Here is a 24853-nt window from a genome sequence, read left to right as displayed (position 1 = left end):
GTGAATCAGATCCTCTCCAAGATAAGACAGAGGTATTGGATAGTGAATCAGATCCTCTCCAAGATAAGACAGAGGTATTGGATAGTGAATCAGATGCTCTCTATGGTACGACCGAGGTATTGGATAGTGAATCATATGATCTCCAAGTTAAGATCGAGGTATTGAATAGTGAATCATATGATCTCCAAGTTAAGATAGAGGTACTGGATAGTGAATCATATTCTCTCCATGTTAAAACAGAGGTATTGGATAGTGAATCACATACTCTCCAAGTTAAGACCGAGGTATTCAATAGTGAATCACATGCTCTCCAAGTTAAGACAGAGGTATTGGATAGTGAATCACATGCTCTCCAAGTTAAGACAGAGGTATTGGATAGTGAATCATATTCTCTCCATGTTAAGACAGAGGTATTGGATAGTGAATCACATGTTCTCCAAGTTAAGACCGAGGTATTGGATAGTGAATCACAAGCTCTCCAAGTTAAGACAGAGGTATTGGATAGTGAATCATATTCTCTCCAAGTTAAGACAGAGGTATTGGATAGTGAATCACAAGCTCTCCAAGATAAGACAGAGGTATTGGATAGTGAATCACATGTTCTCCAAGTTAAGACAGAGGTATTGGATAGTGAATCATATTCTCTCCATGTTAAGACAGAGGTATTGGATAGTGAATCATATGATCTCCAAGTTAAGACAGAGGGATTGGATAGTGAATCATATTCTCTCCATGTAAAGACAGAGGTATTGAATAGTGAATCATATGATCTCCAAGTTAAGATAGAGGTATTGGATAGTGAATCATATTCTCTCCATGTTAAAACAGAGGTATTGGATAGTGAATCACATACTCTCCAAGTTAAGACCGAGGTATTCAATAGTGAATCACATGCTCTCCAAGTTAAGACAGAGGTATTGGATAGTGAATCACATGCTCTCCAAGTTAAGACAGAGGTATTGGATAGTGAATCATATTCTCTCCATGTTAAGACAGAGGTATTGGATAGTGAATCACATGTTCTCCAAGTTAAGACAGAGGTATTGGATAGTGAATCATATTCTCTCCAAGTTAAGACAGAGGTATTGGATAGTGAATCATAAGCTCTCCAAGATAAGACAGAGGTATTGGATAGTGAATCACATGTTCTCCAAGTTAAGACAGAGGGATTGGATAGTGAATCATATTCTCTCCATGTTAAGACAGAGGTATTGGATAGTGAATCACATGTTCTCCAAGTTAGGACAGAGGTATTGGATAGTGAATCATATTCTCTCCATGTTAAGACAGAGGTATTGGATAGTGAATCATATGATCTCCAAGTTAAGACAGAGGGATTGGATAGTGAATCATATTCTCTCCATGTAAAGACAGAGGTATTGGATAGTGAATCATATTCTCTCCATGTAAAGACAGAGGTATTGGATAGTGAATCATATTCTCTCCAAGTTAAGACAGAGGTGTTGGATAGTGAATCACAAGCTCTCCAAGTTAAGACAGAGGTATTGGATAGTGAATCATATGATCTCCAAGTTAAGACAGAGGTATTGGATAGTGAATCACATGCTCTCCATGTAAAGACAGAGGTATTGGATAGTGAATTCTAATTCTGTTACAAAGATAATCTTTAAAAAAATGACCTCCACAAGAGCCGTGTATCAACTGACCTTTCACCATTTACATATGTGGGCACTTTGGACCAATTAGAGGTGACGCGTTGCTGCTCCTACATCACAAGATATAGTGTTATATTCAGATGTCTGGGCCAGCCTCTTCATCTTACTTTCATTAGTATTTTCCTTGACACAGATTCATGGTTTTTTTTGTGCCATTGGCAGATTTATCTGCAGGAAAAGGGGCCAAGCGAAAGGAAATTAGGTCAGATAACTGCACCTATTCTGTCAGCTAGCGAGAAATTACCTTTTAAAAAGATTCAAAACTACTTGTTTCTGGATGATTCTTTTTTAACCTTTATTTAACTAAGCAAGTCAGTTTAGACCAATTTCTTATTTACAATGACTGCCTACCCCAGTCAAACCCGCACCACGCTGGGACAATTGTAACACCTCTCTATGGGACTCACAATCACAGCCAGATGTGATTCGAGCCTGGATTTGAACCAGGGACTGTAGTCTCACCTCTTTGTAATGAGATGCAGTGCTTTAGACCACTGTGCCACTCACAGGTATTTAACCCACCCACTGGTTCCAACCACGGAGGTGTTGGGGGGAGCGCCAGGTATTTAACCCACCCACTGGTTCCAACCACGGAGGTGTTGGGGGGAGCGCCAGGTATTTACCCCACCCACTGGTTCCAACCACGGAGGTGTTGGGGGGAGCGGCAGGTATTTACCCCACCCACTGGTTCCAACCACGGAGGTGTTGGGGGGAGCGACTGACCAGGAGAGGTACATGCTAACATCGGCCCCTAGAGACAGCAGCCGTTGGATGATGAAGGATTGCAAACAGCTTTATGTGAAGTGGAAGCCATTTTGAACGATCTGACGATCCCAATCACCTCACATCAAATCACTGCTGTGTCTGACGATCCCAATCACCTCACATCAAATCACTGCTGTGTCTGACGATCCCAATCACCTCACATCAAATCACTTACTGCTGTTGAAAAGAACACCCATCGTGCCGCCTGGACAATTTGTGACCCGCTTCAGGAAACTAGGCGTATGGATAGCATGAAAACATCCTAACCAGCTCTGCTATAGGGCGAGTAAAATGGGTCAGAGTTTGGGTTTGGTGCTAAAGCTTAAGATGATTCTTATGGCATTGCACACGGTCAGTTTGAACCAGAGTGACTTGACCCACAACAACAACAACGGGCTAAGCAAAGATGTACATACAAAATGGAGACGGCACAGAACGTCTTTAAACGAAAGGGGTTTGCAGTCTAACCATTCATCCATGTTAACGGGTAACGGACACGGGTAACGGAGGGGTTTGCAGTCTAACCATTCTTCCATGTTAACGGGTAACGGACACGGGTAACGGAGGGGTTTGCAGTCTAACCATTCATCCATGTTAACGGGTAACGGACACGGGTAACGGAGGGGTTTGCAGTCTAACCATTCATCCATGTTAACGGGTAACGGACACGGGTAACGGAGGGGTTTGCAGTCTAACCATTCATCCATGTTAACGGGTAACGGACACGGGTAACGGAGGGGTTTGCAGTCTAACCATTCATCCATGTTAACGGGTAACGGACACGGGTAACGGACACGGGTAACGGACACGGGTAACGGACACGGGTAACGGACACGGGTAACGGACACGGGTAACGGAGGGGTTTGCAGTCTAACCATTCTTCCATGTTAACGGGTAACGGACACGGGTAAGAGTCTATCTACATTTTCAGATATTATACTTCTCTAATTTTGTCAGAAGTTTTAGTTGCAGATTATAAAGTTTGCTGTTAGCTAGCTAGCTAATGTTAACTGGCTGGATCGCTAGCTAACATTATGTGTACAATCTTAATTATTATTTGCAGATTATAAAGTGTACTGTTAGCTAGCTAGCTAATGTTAACTGGCTGGATCGCTAGCTAACGTTATGTGTACAATCTTATTTATTATTTGTATCTTAGACTTTCCATTTATATTGCTAGTTATAGCCTCATGTTAGCTAGCTAGCTAATGTTAACTGGCTGGATCACTAGCTAACGTTATGTGTACAATCTTATTTATTATTTGTATCTCAGAATGCCATTTACATTGCTAGTTATAGCCTCATGTTAGCTAGCTAGCTAGCATTGAACCTAACTGGTTAGCTTTAGCTTCCAGTTTTGAATTTTGTCAGAAAGTTGTTTTCATTGCAAGTTAAAGCTATACTGTTAGCTCGCTAGCTGACGTTAGATGGCTGGCTCGCTAGCTAACATTACGTTTATGATCTGTGTGTTATAAAGTTATCTCAGAATGCCATTTCACATGGCTAGTTCTAACCTAATGTTAGCTAGCTAACAGTCAGCTTTTTAAGGAGTCTTTTGTTTGTACATGGAGCTAGCTAGCAACGCTGACATCCTTCCTCCCATAGATGGTTTCCTGTACACACACCACCTGGACTGGACACTGCTAGACACAGATCAGGGAGCTTTGCGACGAAGAGGCTATGAACATCACATGCCCTGCAGCAAAAGTCAAGGGCAGGACAGAAACAGGTTCTCCGAATATAAATTCCCTCGTTCATGGCGTGGTTCGGACAGACCGGTCATCAGCACTATCTGCAGTGCCTCTATTCACATGACTCTCTTCTATAATTGTTTTATCCTGCTGCTCAGCCACTTTACCCCTGATAGTATGCATACAACTACCTCGTCTATCACTGATATTGTTATTGATATTGTTCGTGTACTTACTGTGTATTATTTTATTTCTATTGACACAGTCTATTTCTGAGCTTGCTACTATGCAAGTAACCATTTGGCTGTACCGCTTACACCTTCTGTAGAGATCCATCCACTTGGCAATGTGTGGCTCGGGGTCACATGACCCATCACATGACCCATCAGTTTAGACCAGTGTTTCTGGGTAAGAATCATCTAATATGTATTAAATATTTTTTATCTGGACACTCTCTGTTGACCTGGAATGTTTTCCTTATTGTAGGCTACTACTTTTAGTCTTAATCTTAAACTACACGAGTCACTGTTTAGCACATGACCTCACGTGTGAATCCTTAAAGAGATGGGTGGAGCTAAGGCTTAAGAGGGTGTGAACAATGCCGAATGGGTGGAGACAAAGGAGACCTCTCCAGTAGTAGTAACAAAACATTCAAGGGCCGTTTTACTCAAAAGTGAGTTTACAAGTTTTTTTTCAACTTTCGAAGCAGATTTAATTTCCCGTTGTTCCTCAAAAATACAGTGTTGGATATATCATTTTGTAGCATTGAGTCTCTACTTTTATCCAAAGTAATTCAAAAAAATGTTTGCTACATATGCCCGACATATGTGTCGGTCCTATGTCGGTCACAATTTAGCTATGAATGAAGACGTGCGGCAAACGACGGAACCCTGGATCTAAAGGAGAACAAAGGAACATAAAGGTGGGGTGAAACCTCATCAACTATTGCGATGTCAGTGGCTGATTTAGACTTGGAAGACACGAGGACAAGTTGGAAAGTTTGAACCAGTGAATGGCTATTGCCAATAAATTAACGGTCACATCCTCCTCATTAAGGACGTCTTTAAGTGTTGGTTGTTGTCTCGTGTACTTCAGTAAACTCAGTTTTACTCACCTCGGCTGCAGTGAAGGAGAGCCCGCATGTTTTGGTTGTGGGCCGTGTCAGTGGCACTGTATTGTCCTCAAAGCGGGCAAAAAAAGTTATTTAGTCTGCCTGGGAGCAGTGTTGGTCGTTGTGTTGTTCTCATAACGGTCACATCCTCCTCATTAAGGACATCTTTACGTGTTGGTCGTTGTGTTGTTCTCATAACGGTCACATCCTCCTCATTAAGGACATCTTTAAGTGTTGGTCGTTGTGTTGTTCTCATAACGGTCACATCCTCCTCATTAAGGACATCTTTAAGTGTTGGTCGTTGTGTTGTTCTCATAACGGTCACATCCTCCTCATTAAGGACATCTTTAAGTGTTGGTCGTTGTGTTGTTCTCATAACGGTCACATCCTCCTCATTAAGGACATCTTTAAGTGTTGGTCGTTGTGTTGTTCTCATAACGGTCACATCCTCCTCATTAAGGACATCTTTAAGTGTTGGTCATTGTGTTGTTCTCATAACGGTCACATCCTCCTCATTAAGGACATCTTTAAGTGTTGGTCGTTGTGTTGTTATCATAACGGTCACATCCTCCTCATTAAGGACATCTTTAAGTGTTGGTCGTTGTGTTGTTCTCATAACGGTCACATCCTCCTCATTAAGGACATCTTTAAGTGTTGGTCGTTGTGTTGTTCTCATAACGTTCACATCCTTCTCATTAAGGACATCTTTAAGTGTTGGTCGTTGTGTTGTTCTCATAACGGTCACATTCTCCTCATTAAGGACATCTTTAAGTGTTGGTCGTTGTGTTGTTATCATAACGGTCACATCCTCCTTATTAAGGACATCTTTAAGTGTTGGTCGTTGTGTTGTTCTCATAACGGTCACATCCTCCTCATTAAGGACATCTTTAAGTGCTGGTCGTTGTCTCATGTACTTCAGTAAACTCAGTGATTCGTCTTAGTGCTGTGAATCTATTCTTACTGTATATAAGAGATGGCTGAGGTTCATATCACTTGTGAACTGTATAGCCTACTTACGTCGTGCGCGCACACACACATACACACACACACACACACACACACACACACACACACACACACACACACACTATCTCTATCAGTACACCACACATCATAACCTTCATTGATTCCCCCCCCCCCCCCCCCCAATAGTATCAGATAGAACAACATTGGAAAGGGATGTGGTGACATCTGTTTTTTTGCCCTATATAGGGAATAGGGTTCTATAGGGCTCTGGTCTAAAGTAGAGCACTATATAGGGAATAGGGTTCCATAGGGATTCTGGTCTAAAGTAGTGCACTATATTTAGGGAATAGGGTTCTATAGGGCTCTGGTCTAAAGTAGTGCACTATATAGGGAATAGGGTTCCATAGGGATTCTGGTCTAAAGTAGTGCACTATATACGGAATAGGGTTCTATAGGGCTCTGGTCTAAAGTAGTGCACGATATAGGGAATAGGGTTCTATAGGGCTCTGGTCTAAAGTAGTGCACGATATAGGGAATAGGGTTCTATAGGGCTCTGGTCTAAAGTAGTGCACTATATAGGGAATAGGGTTCTATAGGGCTCTGGTCTAAAGTAGTGCACTATGTATAGGGAATAGGGTTCTATAGGGCTCTGGTCTAAAGTAGTGCACTATATAGGGAATAGGGTTCTATAGGGCATTGGTCTAAAGTAGTGCACTATATAGGGAATAGGGTTCTATAGGGCCCTGGTCTAAAGTAGTGCACTATATAGGGAATGTGGTTCTATAGGGCTCTGGTCTAAAGTAGTGCACTACATAGGGAATAGGGTTCTATAGGGCTCTGGTCTAAAGTAGTGCACTATATACAGGGAATGTGGTTCTATAGGGCTCTGGTCTAAAGTAGTGCACTATATAGGGAATAGGGTTCTATAGGGCTCTGGTCTAAAGTAGTGCACTATATAGGGAATAGGGTTCTATAGGGACCTGGTCTAAAGTAGTGCACTACATAGGGAATAGGGTTCTATAGGGCCTTGGTCTAAAGTAGTGCACTATATAGGGAATAGGGTTCTATAGGGCCCTGGTCTATAGTAGTGCACTACATAGGGAATAGGGTTCTATAGGGCTCTGGTCTAAAGTAGTGAAATATATAGGGAATAGGGTTCTATAGGGCTCTGGTCTAAAGTAGTGCACTACATAGGGAATAGGGTTCTATAGGGCTCTGGTCTAAAGTAGTGCACTATATAGGGAATAGGGTTCTATAGGGCTCTGGTCTAAAGTAGTGCACTATATAGGGAATAGGGTTCCATAGGGCTCTGGTCTAAAGTAGTACACTATATAGGGAATAGGGTTCCATAGGGCTCTGGTCTAAAGTAGTGCACTATATAGGGAATAGGGTTCTATAGGGCTCTGGTCTAAAGTAGTGCACTATATAGGGAATAGGGTTATATAGGGCTCTGGTCTATAGTAGTGCACTATATAGGGAATAGGGTTCTATAGGGCTCTGGTCTAAAGTAGTGCACTACATAGGGAATAGGGTTCCATAGGGCCCTGGTCTAAAGTAGTGCACTATATAGGGAATAGGGTTCAATAGGGCTCTGGTCTAAAGTAGTGCACTATATAGGGAATAGGGTTCTATAGGGCTCTGGTCTAAAGTAGTGCACTACATAGGGAATAGGGTTCTATAGGGCTCTGGTCTAAAGTAGTGCACTACATAGGGAATAGGGTTCCATAGGGCCCTGGTCTAAAGTAGTGCACTATATAGGGAATAGGGTTCCATAGGGCCCTGGTCTAAAGTAGTGCACTATATAGGGAATAGGGTTCTATAGGGCTCTGGTCTAAAGTAGTGCACTATATAGGGAATAGGGTGCTACTTACGGTGTAGTGAAGTGTCAAACTGTAATGTTTTATTAAACACCATTTATTAACACGTTTTCTAACTCCACCTATTCCCTTCATAATAATACCAAAAATAATAATTTATTGATCTGGATCAACCTTATCAATACGCCGCTAACTCTCCAACCAAACAATAATTAGCATCAGTTCAATACTCATTCATTGCTAAACTTATTTAGTCACAAGTATCTCGAGGCGCTATCGCACAATTTAAGGATATATGTTTAAATAATGCCTGTTTTTTATTGGAAATACCGAGGCGTGTTCGTGACACAGGTCAGTACATTTTCCCTCCGTGCGTCACTCGGCAAATATTAAAATTAGATCATCCGTGTAGAAACCTTTTTACATTATTATTATTATTTTTTTAAATTAGTCTACCGTATAATTTGATATTGATCGAGAACGAGAATGCTATAGGCTCAATATCACTAATTGGACAGGTCATTCGCTGTGTAAAAGGTCACGGTCTAAACAAACACTTTTAACATGGGACCTGGCATTACTGAGTTATCAGGAAGTGTTTTCATCAACACGTCATACTACAGAATGTCACGTTCTGACCAGAGTTCTTTACTGAGTTATCAGGAAGTGTTTTCATCAACACGTCATACTACAGAATGTCCCGTTCTGACCAGAGTTCATTACTGAGTTATCAGGAAGTGTTTTCATCAACACGTCATACTACAGACCGTCACGTTCTGACCAGAGTTCTTTTGTGTTCTCCTTGTTTTAGTGTCGGTCAGGACGTGAGCTGGGTGGCCATTCTATGTTTTGTGTTTCTAGGTTGTTTTTCTATGTTTCGGGCCTAGTATGGTTCTCAATCAGAGGCAGGTGTCGTTTAGTTGTTCTCTGATTGAGAATCATACTTAGGTAGCCTGGGTTTCACTGTTGTTTTTGTGGGTGATTGTTCCCGTGTCTGTGTTTGTTCACCACACGGTACTGTTTTCGGTTATTCACGGTACGTTTATTGTTTTGTATAGAGTGTTCAGTTGATGTGTTTAATAAACAACCACATATTGGTCCTCTGATCCTTCTCGCCTCTCCTCTTCAGACGAAGAGGAGGAAAACCATTACACAGACAGGGGGGGATTTTGACCCTCAGAGGCAATATATGTATATATATATATATATATATATATTTTAAATTATTATAGCCTATAGAGGGTTCATTTAATTCTTCAAAAATGTTAATGACTTTTGTCAATCGACTTGTTCCCAATAAAATCTCAATCGTTGTGTTTTAGTGTTTCTGTCTCAAGATCTTCTGGGGCGATTTTTGGATCCCAGCCGAATACACTTTAGTTCTGCCTTTAGTGAATTGATGAACCTTTATTTTGTTAATGTAGGGTTTCTCTGGAGACATAATTAATGATCCATACCACCAGAGGGTGGTGAGGGACCTGTATCAGTGATGTTTTAACAGAAAGACACATCATCTGTAGAAATATAGGATCCTCATCTACTCATCTAAGATTGGTTTTTTTTCTCTACGTATCATATGACTGTGTACAAAAAAACAACCAAAATAACCTTATTATGTCGACGGAGTACAAAGTCTGCCAGTGGTATAAATACCTGATTGAACGTTAATACAGGACTCAGATGCTCTGAGTCTACACAGAGAGAAGTGGCTGGTCGATGCCGTTCAAGATTAGGGAGGTTTATTTATTATCTCTGTTCAATTACAGCGTCTTGGATGACTGTCATTCATATTCTATTCACCCAGGTCAATGTAACATCGATAGGTTTAGGATACTGTCATTCATATTCACCCAGGTCAATGTAACATCGATAGGTTTAGGATACTGTCATTCATATTCACCCAGGTCAATGTAACATCGATAGGTTTAGGATACTGTCATTCATATTCACCCAGTTCAATGTAACATCGATAGGTTTAGGTTACTGTCATTCACCCAGTTCAATGTAACAGTGATAGGTTTAGGATACTGTCATCAAATCAAATCAAATCAAATCAAATTTTATTTGTCACATACACATGGTTAGCAGATGTTAATGCGAGTGTAGCGAAATGCTTGTGCTTCTAGTTCCGACAATGCAGTAATAACCAACAAGTAATCTAACTAACAATTCCAAAACTACTGTCTTGTACACAGTGTAAGGGGATAAAGAATATGTACATAAGGATATATGAATGAGTGATGGTACAGAGCAGCATAGGCAAGATACAGTAGATGGTATCGAGTACAGTATGTACAAATGAGATGAGTATGTAAACAAAGTGGCATAGTTTAAAGTGGCTAGTGATACATGTATTACATAAGGATACAGTCGATGATATAGAGTACAGTATATACGTATGCATATGAGATGAATAATGTAGGGTAAGTAACATTATATAAGGTAGCATTGTTTAAAGTGCTAGTGATATATTTACATCATTTCCCATCAATTCCCATTATTAAAGTGGCTGGAGTTGAGTCAGTGTCCGTGTGTTGGCAGCAGCCACTCAATGTTAGTGGTGGCTGTTTAACAGTCTGATGGCCTTGAGATAGAAGCTGTTTTTCAGTCTCTCGGTCCCAGCTTTGATGCACCTGTACTGACATCGCCTTCTGGATGATAGCGGGGTGAACAGGCAGTGGCTCGGGTGGTTGATGTCCTTGATGATCTTTATGGCCTTCCTGTGACATCGGGTGGTGTAGGTGTCCTGGAGGGCAGGTAGTTTGCCCCCGGTGATGCGTTGTGCAGACCTCACCACCCTCTGGAGAGCCTTACGGTTGAGGGCGGAGCAGTTGCCGTACCAGGCGGTGATACAGCCCGCCAGGATGCTCTCGATTGTGCATCTGTAGAAGTTTGTGAGTGCTTTTGGTGACAAGCCAAATTTCTTCAGCCTCCTGAGGTTGAAGAGGCGCTGCTGCGCCTTCTTCACAATGCTGTCTGTGTGAGTGGACCAATTCAGTTTGTCTGTGATGTGTATGCCGAGGAACTTAAAACTTGCTACCCTCTCCACTACTGTTCCATCGATGTGGATAGGGGGGTGTTCCCTCTGCTGTTTCCTGAAGTCCACAATCATCTCCTTAGTTTTGTTGACGTTGAGTGTGAGGTTATTTTCCTGACACCACACTCCGAGGGCCCTCACCTCCTCCCTGTAGGCCGTCTCGTCGTTATTGGTAATCAAGCCTACCACTGTTGTGTCGTCCGCAAACTTGATGATTGAGTTGGAGGCGTGCGTGGCCACGCAGTCGTGGGTGAACAGGGAGTACAGGAGAGGGCTCAGAACGCACCCTTGTGGGGCCCCAGTGTTGAGGATCAGCGGGGAGGAGATGTTGTTGCCTACCCTCACCACCTGGGGGCGGCCCGTCAGGAAGTCCAGTACCCAGTTGCACAGGGCGGGGTCGAGACCCAGGGTCTCGAGCTTGATGACGAGCTTGGAGGGTACTATGGTGTTGAATGCCGAGCTGTAGTCAATGAACAGCATTCTCACATAGGTATTCCTCTTGTCCAGATGGGTTAGGGCGGTGTGCAGTGTGGTTGAGATTGCATCGTCTGTGGACCTATTTGGGCGGTAAGCAAATTGGAGTGGGTCTAGGGTGTCAGGTAGGGTGGAGGTGATATGGTCCTTGACTAGTCTCTCAAAGCACTTCATGATGACGGAAGTGAGTGCTACGGGGCGGTAGTCGTTTAGCTCAGTTACCTTAGCTTTCTTGGGAACAGGAACAATGGTGGCCCTCTTGAAGCATGTGGGAACAGCAGACTGGTATAGGGATTGATTGAATATGTCCGTAAACACACCGGCCAGCTGGTCTGCGCATGCTCTGAGGGCGCGGCTGGGGATGCCGTCTGGGCCTGCAGCCTTGCGAGGGTTAACACGTTTAAATGTCTTACTCACCTCGGCTGCAGTGAAGGAGAGACCGCATGTTTTCGTTGCCGGCCGTGTCAGTGGCACTGTATTGTCCTCAAAGCGGGCAAAAAAGTTGTTTAGTCTGCCTGGGAGCAGGACATCCTGGTCCGTGACTGGGCTGGATTTCTTCCTGTAGTCCGTGATTGACTGTAGACCCTGCCACATGCCTCTTGTGTCTGAGCCGTTGAATTGAGATTCTACTTTGTCTCTGTACTGACGCTTAGCTTGTTTGATAGCTTTGCGGAGGGAATAGCTGCACTGTTTGTATTCGGTCATGGTACCAGACACCTTCCCCTGATTAAAAGCAGTGGTTCGCGCTTTCAGTTTCACGCGAATGCTGCCATCAATCCACGGTTTCTGGTTAGGGAATGTTTTAATCGTTGCTATGGGAACGACATCTTCAACGCACGTTCTAATGAACTCACACACCGAATCAGCGTATTCGTCAATGTTGTTGTCTGACGCAATACGAAACATGTCCCAGTCCACGTGGTGGAAGCAGTCTTGGAGTGTGGAGTCAGCTTGGTCGGACCAGCGTTGGACAGACCTCAGCGTGGGAGCCTCTTGTTTTAGTTTCTGTCTGTAGGCAGGGATCAACAAAATGGAGTCGTGGTCAGCTTTTCCGAAAGGGGGGCGGGGCAGGGCCTTATATGCGTCGCGGAAGTTAGAGTAACAATGATCCAAGGTCTTTCCACCCCTGGTTGCGCAATCGATATGCTGATAAAATTTAGGGAGTCTTGTTTTCAGATTAGCCTTGTTAAAATCCCCAGCTACAATGAATGCAGCCTCCGGATGAATGGTTTCCAGTTTGCAAAGAGTTAAATAAAGTTCGTTCAGAGCCATCGATGTGTCTGCTTGGGGGGGGATGTATACGGCTGTGATTATAATCGAAGAGAATTCTCTTGGTAGATAATGCGGTCTACATTTGATTGTGAGGAATTCTAAATCAGGTGAACTGGATTTCACCTGATAGGTTTAGGCTACTACACGTGATACTCACATGTTCCCTGTACCCATCATGAGGTTGCTACAAACCCAAGCCTATGAATGAAAGTTTAAAACGTAGATGCACACAGGTCGAGAGACAAACTGGTGTAATTAAAGTGACACGTTCAAGACCGCCTTGCCCTGCATCTATCTGATCCGGGGTGCAATCATTAGTCCAAAAAAACAGAATTTCTATCGGACAAATTCAGGTAGGTCCCTCCTCGTTTCGTTCCGTTAGCTTCCGTTTTAAGAAACATTTTGCAACAGAATTGGTGGAATGAATACACCCCTGATCACCCGCACACACACACAGTTCACTTTCACAGCAGCCCACAGACAGCGTCATCACTTTGCTCGTTGCATAACTCCTCCTCTCACCTTTTCCTTCTTCGCTTTCGTCGACTTCAGTGCAGTGCCCAACACATCAGCTGTCCGTGACCAGGTGAGAAAACCAAGTCCAAGCCAAACCTTCGTATCATAACCGCTAACCACTGCCTACATGGTTGTCACCAGACTAACATTAGAGTCAACAGACTAGAACTAGCGCAGTAGCAAACCCACAATCCAATCCATGTCTACAATCTCACAGTACAGTGTACAGCAAGCAGTTTAGCAGTTGTATCAGCGGGCCCCGGTAGGAATACATTTATAAAACCGAAAGCTACTTTGAGTGGAAGATTTACAGTGTTGGATAGCTTTAGCCAGCTAGTTTACAGTGTTGGATAGCTTTAGCTAGCTAGTTTACAGTGTTGGCTAGCTTTAGCCAGCTAGCTTACAGTGTTTGATAGCTTTAGCCAGCTAGCTTACAGTGTTTGATAGCTTTAGCCAGCTAGCTTACAGTGTTGGATAGCTTTAGCCAGCTAGTTTGCAGTGTTGGATAGCTTTAGCCAGCTAGCTTACAGTGTTGGAAAGCTTTAGCTAGCTAGCATAAATAGCAGTTCTCTCTGTTTGAGTCAGGTTTCTGAGTCGGCTAAGTAAACTGTAAAACGTGAATGGTAAAAAAAAATGTATATACAAATAATTTCTCTCTCTTGCTTCTCCTTCATTTTTGAAGAAATTCATTTTTGAAGAAATTAATTTGCTATGGTTGTTGGTTTTTCCAATAATTTCTTTCTGGGGTTTAAACCTATAGAACATGATGTCACAATCACAAGTCTGAATTGAAATACCCAACAACTTAATTAAACAAGCAATCTATCTACAATGTTAAAGCTGATCTACCCCCCTTCCCCCGCTATAATAAAAAACAAATAATACCCAACAACTTCCTAATCAAATCAAAAATCGAATTAACAAGTTTTTTCCACAAGACACTTAATACAAAAGTAAAACGAGGTGAAGGAAAAACGACTTCCTTTTTTAGAGTAAATTAAATTAAGCTTTATTGAACCAAGGATAATTAGCTTGCCAAAATACAGGAAGTGAAATAGCCCGATGATCTTCTCCTTCCCTGCTTCCAAAATGGACCCTTTTCCCTATACAGGGCACTGTTTTGGACCAGGGCCAATGTGCCACTTGGGTCAGACCCGGTTCTAATTAAATTCGAACCCAGTTTGTGAGATTCCAGTTCAGCACAAAGCTCTGTGTGTTGTCAACATAGAGAACACTCGTAAAACCCAGAGGTCGCCGTCCAAGTGAGTCTCGGGGGACTAACAAAAAACCCTGCACCCAAAGTGAATCTCGGCTCGTCCAAAGACACACACACACACACACACAGACACACACACACACACACACACACACACAAAATCACGCACACACACTGAAGGCTCACACGTGCAAAACCTGCCACACCGTCGCAGCCTTCCTCTCCCGCAGGCGGTGAGTACCAGCAGAATGATGCATGTGTCAGACACCTCAAAAAGACAGGCACCCCCCCACCCCCCACACTCTGGCACCGCATTCTAACGGGGACGCTTCCAGAACCCAACAGCAGTTCCAGGTTCCAGAACCCATAAACTATAAACTGGGTCGACAGAGACGGAACAGGGAAAGTCGGGATCGTTTAGTGTCTGAGTCCTGAAACCTTGGGTTTGCCAAGTTGGATTGCGGGGGCAAAGAACCGTTCGTCATTAGGAGCCTTTGCCAACGACCAACGACCAACCGCAAGGACGTATGCAAATGAGAATGATCGCTACTGGGATGGTGTTTAAGGCCCTGATTGGTGCTGATGACACCAGTCTGTGGTATGGTGTGGGGTGGTACAGACCTACAGAGTAGACAGACACCACCACTGCAAAGGTTTTTAAACCCTGTTTTCTAAACACTTTTATCCTGATCTTGTCCACATTATGATTCTCCTCACATTTTTTGTTGTTTTGTTTGATATTGTGTAGACAACAAAAAAAAAGTTTTTTAAAAGCACATTGCGATCTGATTGTGTTCTGATCTGAAGTATAAACGGATCTGGACAGTGAAAAAACATTTTAAATCATCAGTATCCCTCTAAAAAAAATCATTGGACAGGAGACACCGTTGATTTATGGCATCAATACGTGTCTGATTAAAAATGAATAAATAAATATTATTTTGAAAAATAATATTCCGGTCAAGCGGGACCAGGATATTTGGTCACCATGGAGACACGGTGGACAGAGAGGAGACACATTCTTAACACCATACCGTATAAACAACGGTTACAATGTTGGGCGCAATCAGATTGTGGATTAAGTTCAGGACGAAGGACGCATGTTAGCACCAGGTTTAAACGAGGATTCTGTCTGTGAGGCCTTTTAATGGAGGCCTCAGGCCCCCCCTTGGTATGGTATACATTTTAGGACACCCTCAGCCTGAAAACCTCATGCTTCACCCGTCCTTGAGTCCGTCGTCACTGCTCTCCCCCCTCAGTCTTTTCTCTGTAGTTCGCTATGTCCGATATAGGACTCCGCGTTTCTACACAACAAATCATATTCCACCGACATGGTTGGCCGTTTCCGCCGGGTCATTCGCTCACGAGGCGTTGATGTCAAGGTACTGGGGTGAGTTTTGGGAGGCTGTTCACCGTACTCCAGGCTGAGCGAGCTGAGATCTATTAGGGTGTTTAGTGACTATACCCTGAGTTCATAACCAAGTGGGAAGGTGGTATTTACCACCTACGACTGGGGAACAACCACTCCAATTCCCCCCCCGAACTGGTCATTTACTAGTGGGAACTTGAGCTCTGACTTTGCCCACATGCTGACCTCTGACCTAATAAGGAAATGACCTCCGTAACCGAATTTTTGGCAGATAAATGCAACAACAAAACAATATTTGAAAAAAAGCAAACTATTAATATGGTTTGTGAGCAGTTTGTGGTTGGACGCAGCTTGTTTACCATTAGCCAATCAGCGTTCAGCATTGGACGCAGCTTGTTTACCATTAGCCAATCAGCGTTCAGCGTTTCTCACCTAAATGTATTAAAGCCCGTGAATGCAGCCCAGTTGTATTCGTTACTTCACAACAGGAAATGACCAGCGTTTTTTCCATTAACACAGCATATCCGCCAACTAGATTCAGACATGTCACCGTTACGGGGTTCATTTTAGGAAAACCGTCAGCTTTGAACATCAGCCGTCCTCGAGTCAACCGTCAAACTCTGAAGGTGTCCTACAATGTGCACCGTACTCCGATGCATGACGAGCTCTGTTGGCGTGTTTAACAGCTAACCGCTAACTAGATTGTGACATGTTGGCAGCGTGCTGACTGGGGGGTGGGGGGGGGGGGCACGTTCAGAAGGGATGTGGCAGACAGATGGGACCGTGGACCCTGAGTGTGTGTGTGTGTGTGTGTCACACCCACAATCCCTCAGAGTTAAATGGTTACATTTAAGCCTAATGCAGATACTGTCATTATATCAAACAGGAGATTATTTTCTCAGAGTAAAATTATAAATTTTGGTAATAAGCTGACGGATATATTGAAAATAGCACTACTATCCAGCCGTTTAAATTATTTAACAACCCCCTCCCCATCACCTCCCCCCCTCCCCATCACCCCCCCCCCCTCCCCCACCACCCCCCCCTTTAGAAAGCAGAGAATGGTTTTATTTTGTCCTTCCCTCCCCATCACCCCCCCCCCCCCTCCCTCCCCCACCACCCCCACCTTTAGAAAGCAGAGAATGGTTTTATTTTGTCCTTCCCTCCCCATCACCCCCCCCTCCCTCCCCATCACCCCCCCCCCCTCCCTCCCCCACCACCCCCCCCTCCCTCCCCCACCACCCCCACCTTTAGAAAGCAGAGAATGGTTTTATTTTGTCCTTCCCTCCCCTTTTTCCATATCAACATTAAACCGTTACGCTGTGACAAAAGGGCCTAAAATGCATACCGCCACAGTCATCTGCATCTCATTCTTATCCTGTTCAACTGAATAGTGATGAGTCATCATTTCCTTTTCATAATTGAATTTCAGTCACAAAAATATAAAAAGGAACAAAAAGGAGTTGTGCTATTATAGGGTAATTGGGCGTCTTGGCTTCTCTCCCTCTTCGTGACAATGCCTTTCTATGCTTACCATTCACACGGTTTCTCTTCCATCTCGGTACCTGGCTAGTAACTAAGCACGTGTCACATTTAGACGAGTCACGGTAGAGGACGGCTGCTCTCAGAGACGGCTCCCTACTCTTTAGATAGGACACTCCTATTGACCAGGGCCAATTGGGGCTCTATATCGGGAACAGGGTTACAATTGGGAAGCACACGTAGCGATGCTGGAGGAACATCGTGATGCTGGAGAGACATAGTGATGATGGAGGGACATAGTGAGGCTGGAGAGACATTGTGATGCTGGAGACATAGTGATGCTGGATACATAGTGAATCTGGAGAATAGTGATGCTGGAGAGACATAGTGATGCTGTAAACATAGTGATGATAGAGATAGTGATGCTGGAGACAATGTGATGCTGGAGACATAGTGATGCTGTAAACATCTATGAGTGATACTACTGTAAGATCGTGTACAGATGTGTGAACTAGGTAGATAATGAAGACGTCACCACACAGCAGTGTGATGTAATTACATTGCCTAGAGTGTAATAATAATGTAGACAGGAATGAACACGTCAACCTGTCATCTCACAGCTGAGATGTATTTAAGAAACAGAAGGCGAGCTCCAGTTTAGCTGTAATGTACTGTACTGTACTGTACTCTCCCTACTGTTCTGCACTGTTCTGTACCCTACTGTACTGTACTCTCCCTACTGTTCTGAACTGTCCTGTACTGTACTGTACTCTTCCTACTGTACTGTCATGTCCTGTACTGTACTGTACTCTCCCTACTGTACTGTACTCTCCCTACTGTTCTGAACTGTTCTGTACCCTACTGTACTCTCCCTACTGTACTGTACTCTCCCTACTGTTCTGTTCTGTTCTGTACTGTACCCTAATGTACTGTACCCTACTGTACTGTACTGTACCCTACTGTACTGTACCCTACTGTACTGTACCCTACTGTACTGTACCCTACTGTACTGCACAGTACCCTACTGTTCTGTACTGTACCCTACTGTACTGTACTGTACCCTACTGTTCTGTACAGTACCCTACTGTTCTGTACTGTATCCTACTGTACTGTACCCTACTGTACTGCACAGTACCCTACTGTTCTGTACAGTACCCTACTGTTCTGTACTGTACCCTAATGTACTGTACCCTACTGGTCTGTACTGTACCCTACTGTACTGTACCCTACTGTACTGTACTGTACCCTACTGTACTGTACTGTACCCTACTGTACTGTACCCTACTGTACTGTACCCTACTGTACTGTACTGTAATGTACTGTTCTGTTATTTCTAGATCTTTCTCCTCTGCTGTCGGTCAGTTACCATCACATTATTGCCATCAGATTCTAACATGTCTATGGAGATCTAGATCAGCTTGGTGGTGAGATTCTAGCATATCTATGTAGATCTAGATCAGCTTGGTGATGAGATTCTAGCATGTCTATGGAGATCTAGATCAGCTTGGTGGTAAGATTCTAGCATGTCTATGGAGATCTAGATCAGCTTGGTGATGAGATTCTAGCATATCTATGTTAATCTAGATCAGCTTGATGATGAGATTATAGCATGTCTATGTAGATCTAGATCAGCTTGGTGATGATATTCTAGCATGTCTATGGAGATCTAGATCAGCTTGGTGATGAGATTCTAGCATGTCTATGGAGATCTAGATCAGCTTGGTGGTAAGATTCTAGCATATCTATGTAGATCTAGATCAGCTTGGTGATGAGATTCTAGCATGTCTATGGAGATCTAGATCAGCTTGGTGGTAAGATTCTAGCATATCTATGTAGATCTAGATCAGCTTGGTGATGAGATTCTAGCATGTCTATGGAGATCTAGATCTGCTTGGTGGTAAGATTCTAGCATATCTATGTAGATCTAGATCAGCTTGGTGATGAGATTCTAGCATGTCTATGGAGATCTAGATCTGCTTGGTGATGAGATTCTAGCATGTCTATGTTAATCTAGATCAGCTTGGTGATGAGATTCTAGCATGTCTATGGAGATCTAGATCAGCTTGGTGATGAGATTCTAGCATGTCCATGTAGATCTCCAGCAGCTTGGTGATGAGATTCTAACATGTCTATGTAGATCTCCAGCAGCTTGGTGATGAGATTCTAGCATGTCTATGTAGATCTCCAGCAGCTTGGTGATGAGGTAGACATGTGACTCTGGACTGGCTGTGGTAGTGGACGGTTGGAGGATGAGAGTAGGTTCAGTCGATCTCAGAAACGCACTTTCACTAAAACCCATCGGGCATAATCATTGAGGAAAAACACATTGAACTAGCTATACTGCTCTTCAGGTTAGCCAGGGTAAGGCCTTGGTTTTCCAATACAGAGCTATACACACTTCAAAACCCGTTGGCACTGTCTTTCCTCTGTATTACACGATATACCATACATGACTGGTTATTACTACACAACACATCATATACCAACACCAGAGTACCATCTTCTCCAGGCATGGGAGGAGTTAAGAGTTATTAAATATGGATTACAATGATGGATAGGAACACAGTGTCAACAGCCTGAGACACAGAGAGAGAGAGAAGGAGAGAGGGAGAGAGAGGAGGGAGGGAGAGAGAGAAGGGAGAGAGAGAGGAGGGAGAGAGAGAGAGAAGGAGGGAGAGAGAGAAGGAGGGAGAGAGAGAGAGGAGGGAGAGAGAGAGAGAAGGAGGGAGAGAGAGAGAGAAGGAGGGAGAGAGAGAGAAGGAGGGAGAGAGAGAGAGAGAAGGAGGGAGAGAGAGGGAGGAGTGAGAGAGAGAGAGAAGGAGGGAGAGAGAGAGAACGAGGAAGAGAAAAAGAGAGAGAGAAGGAGGAAGAGAGAGAGAGAGAGAGAGATGGAGACTGACAAAAGAGATGGAGACAGACAAAAGATATAGACAAAAGAGATAGAGACAGAGAGATGGAGACAGACAAAAGAGATAGAGACAGAGAGATGTAGACAGACAAAAGAGATAGAGACAGAGAGATGGAGACAGACAAAAGAGATAGAGACAGAGAGATGGAGACAGACAAAAGAGATAGACAAAAGAGATAGAGACAGAGAGATGTAGACAAACAAAAGAGATAGAGACAGAGAGATGGAGACAGACAAAAGAGATAGAGACAGAGAGATGGAGACAGACAAAAGAGATAGAGACAGAGAGATGGAGACAGACAAAATAGATAGAGACAGAGAGATGGAGACAGACAAAAGAGATAGAGACAGAGAGATGGAGACAGACAAAAGAGATAGAGACAGAGAGATGGAGACAGACAAAAGAGATAGAGACAGAGAGATGGAGACAAACAAAAGAGATAGAGACAGAGAGATGTAGACAAACAAAAGAGATAGAGACAGAGAGATGGAGACAGACAAAAGAGATAGAGACAGAGAGATGGAGACAGACAAAAGAGATAGAGACAGAGAGATGGAGACAGACAAAAGAGATAGACAAAAGAGATAGAGACAGAGAGATGGAGACAGACAAAAGAGATAGACGAAAGAGATAGAGACAGAGAGATGGAGACAGACAAAAGAGATAGAGACAGAGAGATGTAGACAAACAAAAGAGATAGAGACAGAGAGATGGAGACAGAAAAAAGAGATAGAGACAGAGAGATGGAGACAGACAAAAGAGATAGAGACAGAGAGATGGAGACAGACAAAAGAGATAGAGACAGAGAGATGGAGACAGACAAAAGAGATAGAGACAGAGAGATGGAGAAAAGTTCCAAGCTGAAATGAGAGCAGTGGGGTCTAGTGTTGACACTTTGTGACCAGCTGGCTCGGGGGGTCAATAACTCCAGAGCCTCCATTGATTAAGTTAATCTCAGAACAGAAACAGAAAGGAAGAGCTGGATTGCAGCCAGAGAGTAGAAGAGGAGGAGGAGAAGGAAATATATGGTGAACTCTATTCAGCGCCAATATATATCATCTCTGATGTATGGTGAACCCCACTCAGACCCAATATATATCATCTCTGATGTATAGTGAACCCCACTCCGCCCCAATAGATATCACCTCTGATATATGGTGAACTCAATTTAGCCGCATAGATATCACCTCTGATATATGGTGAACTCAACTTAGCCCAATACATATCATCTCTGATATATGCTCAACTCTACTCTGCCCCAATATATATAATCTCTGATGTATGGTGTACCTGACTCAGCCCCAATACATATCATCTCTGATGTATGGTGAACTCTACTCTGCCCCAATAGATATCATCTCTGATGTATGGTGAACACCACTCAGCCCCAATAGATGTCATCCCCACTCAGCCCCAATATATATCATCTCTGATGTATGGTGAACCCCACTCAGCCCCAATAGATGTCATCCCCACTCAGCCCCAATAGATGTCATCCCCACTCAGCTCTATGGATAACCCATCTAATGTATCCCAAATGGCAGCCTATTCCCCTTTAAAGTGCACTACGTCTGAAATAGAGAACATAGGGAGTTGCCCACAGGGTTGTGGTCTAAAGTAGTGGATTGTGTAAAGGGGGCATGGTGCCGTTTGTGATAGAGCCAACTCTCATGTTGGGTAACACGACACAGTACATGAAAGCGCAGAGAGCTTGCCAAAGTGTGTCTCTAGCAACGTTCGCAAGAGATTCAACTCCAGTGTGTACATGTGAATGGACGCACGGCTTAGTCCGTCCCCTACAGTAGCCCTATGAGAGGTTTAGCTTCACGTCCATGAGACTTAAAGAATGCGTCATTTTTCTCTTTTCCCCCCGTCAAAGCTGGGCATAAAACCAATTGCCCCTGAGGTAATTCTCTACCCCGGCGACACGCAATAAAATAATGGGAGTGGGAATATCTGTGTGGGAAGCAGTCAAACAGCCGTACTGTTAGCATGGAGGATTGGATTATTTACATATTATATTTCAACATCATCTGTCTCATAGCAGGTACAATAAACACTTTAAGTAAATACAGGGATTAGGGAACAACAGCATGTGGTTGTGAGGAGAGTCAGACCCCCTGAAAATCAATTGTTGTGTTGGGAGGCAGTCGATGGAACCTATCGGTAGAGCTGCTGGTTATTCAGTAGAGCTGCTGGTTATTCGGTAGAGCTGCTGGTTATTCAGTAGAGCTGCTGGTTATTCAGTAGAGCTGCTGGCTATTCAGTAGAGCTGCTGGCTATTCAGTAGAGCTGCTGGCTATTCTGTAGAGCTGCTGGTTATTCCGTAGAGCTGCTGGTTATTCAGTAGAGCTGCTGGTTATTCAGTAGAGCTGCTGGTTATACAGTAGAGCTGCTGGTTATTCTGTAGAGCTGCTGGTTATTCAGTAGAGCTGCTGGTTATTCCGTAGAGCTGCTGGTTATTCAGTAGAGCTGCTGGTTATTCAGTAGAGCTGCTGGTTATTCGGTAGAGCTGCTGGTTATTCAGTAGAGCTGCTGGTTATTCAGTAGAGCTGCTGGCTATTCAGTAGAGCTGCTGGCTATTCAGTAGAGCTGCTGGCTATTCTGTAGAGCTGCTGGTTATTCCGTAGAGCTGCTGGTTATTCAGTAGAGCTGCTGGTTATTCAGTAGAGCTGCTGGTTATACAGTAGAGCTGCTGGTTATTCTGTAGAGCTGCTGGTTATTCAGTAGAGCTGCTGGTTATTCAACAGAGCTGCTGGTTATTCAGTAGAGCTGCTGGTTATACAGTAGAGCTGCTGGTTATTCTGTAGAGCTGCTGGTTATTCTGTAGAGCTGCTGGCTATTCAGTAGAGCTGCTGGTTATTCAACAGAGCTGCTGGTTATTCAGTAGAGCTGCTGGTTATTCAGTAGAGCTGCTGGTTATTCAATAGAGCTGCTGGTTATTCAATAGAGCTGCTGGTTATTCAGTAGAGCTGCTGGTTATTCAGTAGAGCTGCTGGTTATTCAGTAGAGCTGCTGGTTATTCAGTAGAGCTGCTGGTTATTCCGTAGAGCTGCTGGTTATTCAGTGTAGCTGGTAACAGCACAAGGTCACAACACTAAAGGGAAGTTACTCTCTTGTTCCTACCAAAAGCCCCCAGTCAGTTTTTATTGAGCAACAACACTCCCTATTTGAATAATGTCTACAGTGTGATGCTGGGAGGCCTAGCAACGATAAAGCACATGTGTTTGAGAAATGAACATTAGGCCAACAGAATGTTGCGATTAGATTATACTGCTGCTGCCATCACAGGAATGATGATACTGGAGGCAGATGAGATGGCACACTAAGGGTCCTAGGTTGAAAGTAGTGCACTAGATAGGGAATGGGGTTCCAGCACCCTACAGCTCCGAGGTGAAAGTAGTGCACTATATAGGGAATAGGGTTCCAGCAATCTCAGGGTCCTAGGTGAAAGTAGTGCACTACATAGGGAATAGGGTTCCAACAATCTAACGATCCTAGGTGAAAGTAGTGCACTACATAGGGAATAGAATAGGGTTCCAACAATCTAAGGGCTTTGGGGATGACTGACTGGCTTTGGGGATGACTGTCTGGCGTTGGGGATGACTGACTGGCTTTGGGGATGATCTGTCAGTCAATGTTTGTGGTTTCATCATTGCCAAGCTGTGGTCATTCAGATTCAGACTTTGTTCCTTCTTTTTGGTGTGAACAGGAGCCTGTTGAGGAGGAAAGAGGGGTGGAGGGGGGAGTTCATCGGGGTACATCTGAATAATGATGTGCAGAAATAAACCACGTTTGACCTTTTCTGGAGTTTTCAGCTGCGGTCAAGCCAATAACCTGATAAGAGACTGATTAGAGATAAGAGAGGCGCTCGATGGAAACTCCCTGGGACATTCAAACATTTAACGAGGAGAAGTCTTTGTGTCTGTGTGTGTTTGTGTGTGTAACTGTGTATGTGTGTCTGTCTGTGTGTGTGTGAGTCTGTCTGTGTGTCTGTCTGTGTGTGTGTCTGTGTGTGTCTGTGTGTATGTGTGTCTGTGTCTGTAACTGTGTATGTGTGTCTGTCTGTGTGTGTGTGAGTCTGTCTGTGTGTCTGTCTGTGTGTGTGTCTGTGTGTGTCTGTCTGTGTGTATGTGTGTCTGTGTCTGTAACTGTGTGTGTGTGTCTGTCTGTGTGTGTGTGAGTCTGTCTGTGTGTCTGTCTGTGTGTGTGTCTGTGTGTGTCTGTCTGTGTGTCTGTGTGTGTGTGTCTGTGTGTGTGTGTCTGTGTGTGTGTGTGTGTGTGTATGTGATAGTGTGTGTAACTGTGTCTGTGTGTGTGTGTCTGTGTTTGTGTCTGTAACAGTGTGTGTGTGTGTGTGTACCTCATATACCATCTCGTAGTTTAAATGTGCCTTCCTCCAACTGACACACCTGGACCATGCTTAGATTCAGGGAGTCCAGATTGTGAGACAGGGGACTGGAAACACAATTAACGGCTGCATTACCTCGAGGAGACGGGGGGGAGGAGAGGGGGGAGGAGAGGGCTGGCAGGCACAGTCCCAGCCTGCATT

The sequence above is a fragment of the Oncorhynchus mykiss genome, chromosome 18 (genome assembly GCF_057628025.1).
Source record: "Oncorhynchus mykiss isolate SJ-2025 chromosome 18, ASM5762802v1, whole genome shotgun sequence".
In the NCBI taxonomy this organism is placed as follows: Eukaryota; Metazoa; Chordata; class Actinopteri; order Salmoniformes; family Salmonidae; genus Oncorhynchus; species Oncorhynchus mykiss.
The sequence above is the reverse complement of the archived record's forward strand: the minus strand, read 5'-3'. Positions refer to the sequence as shown.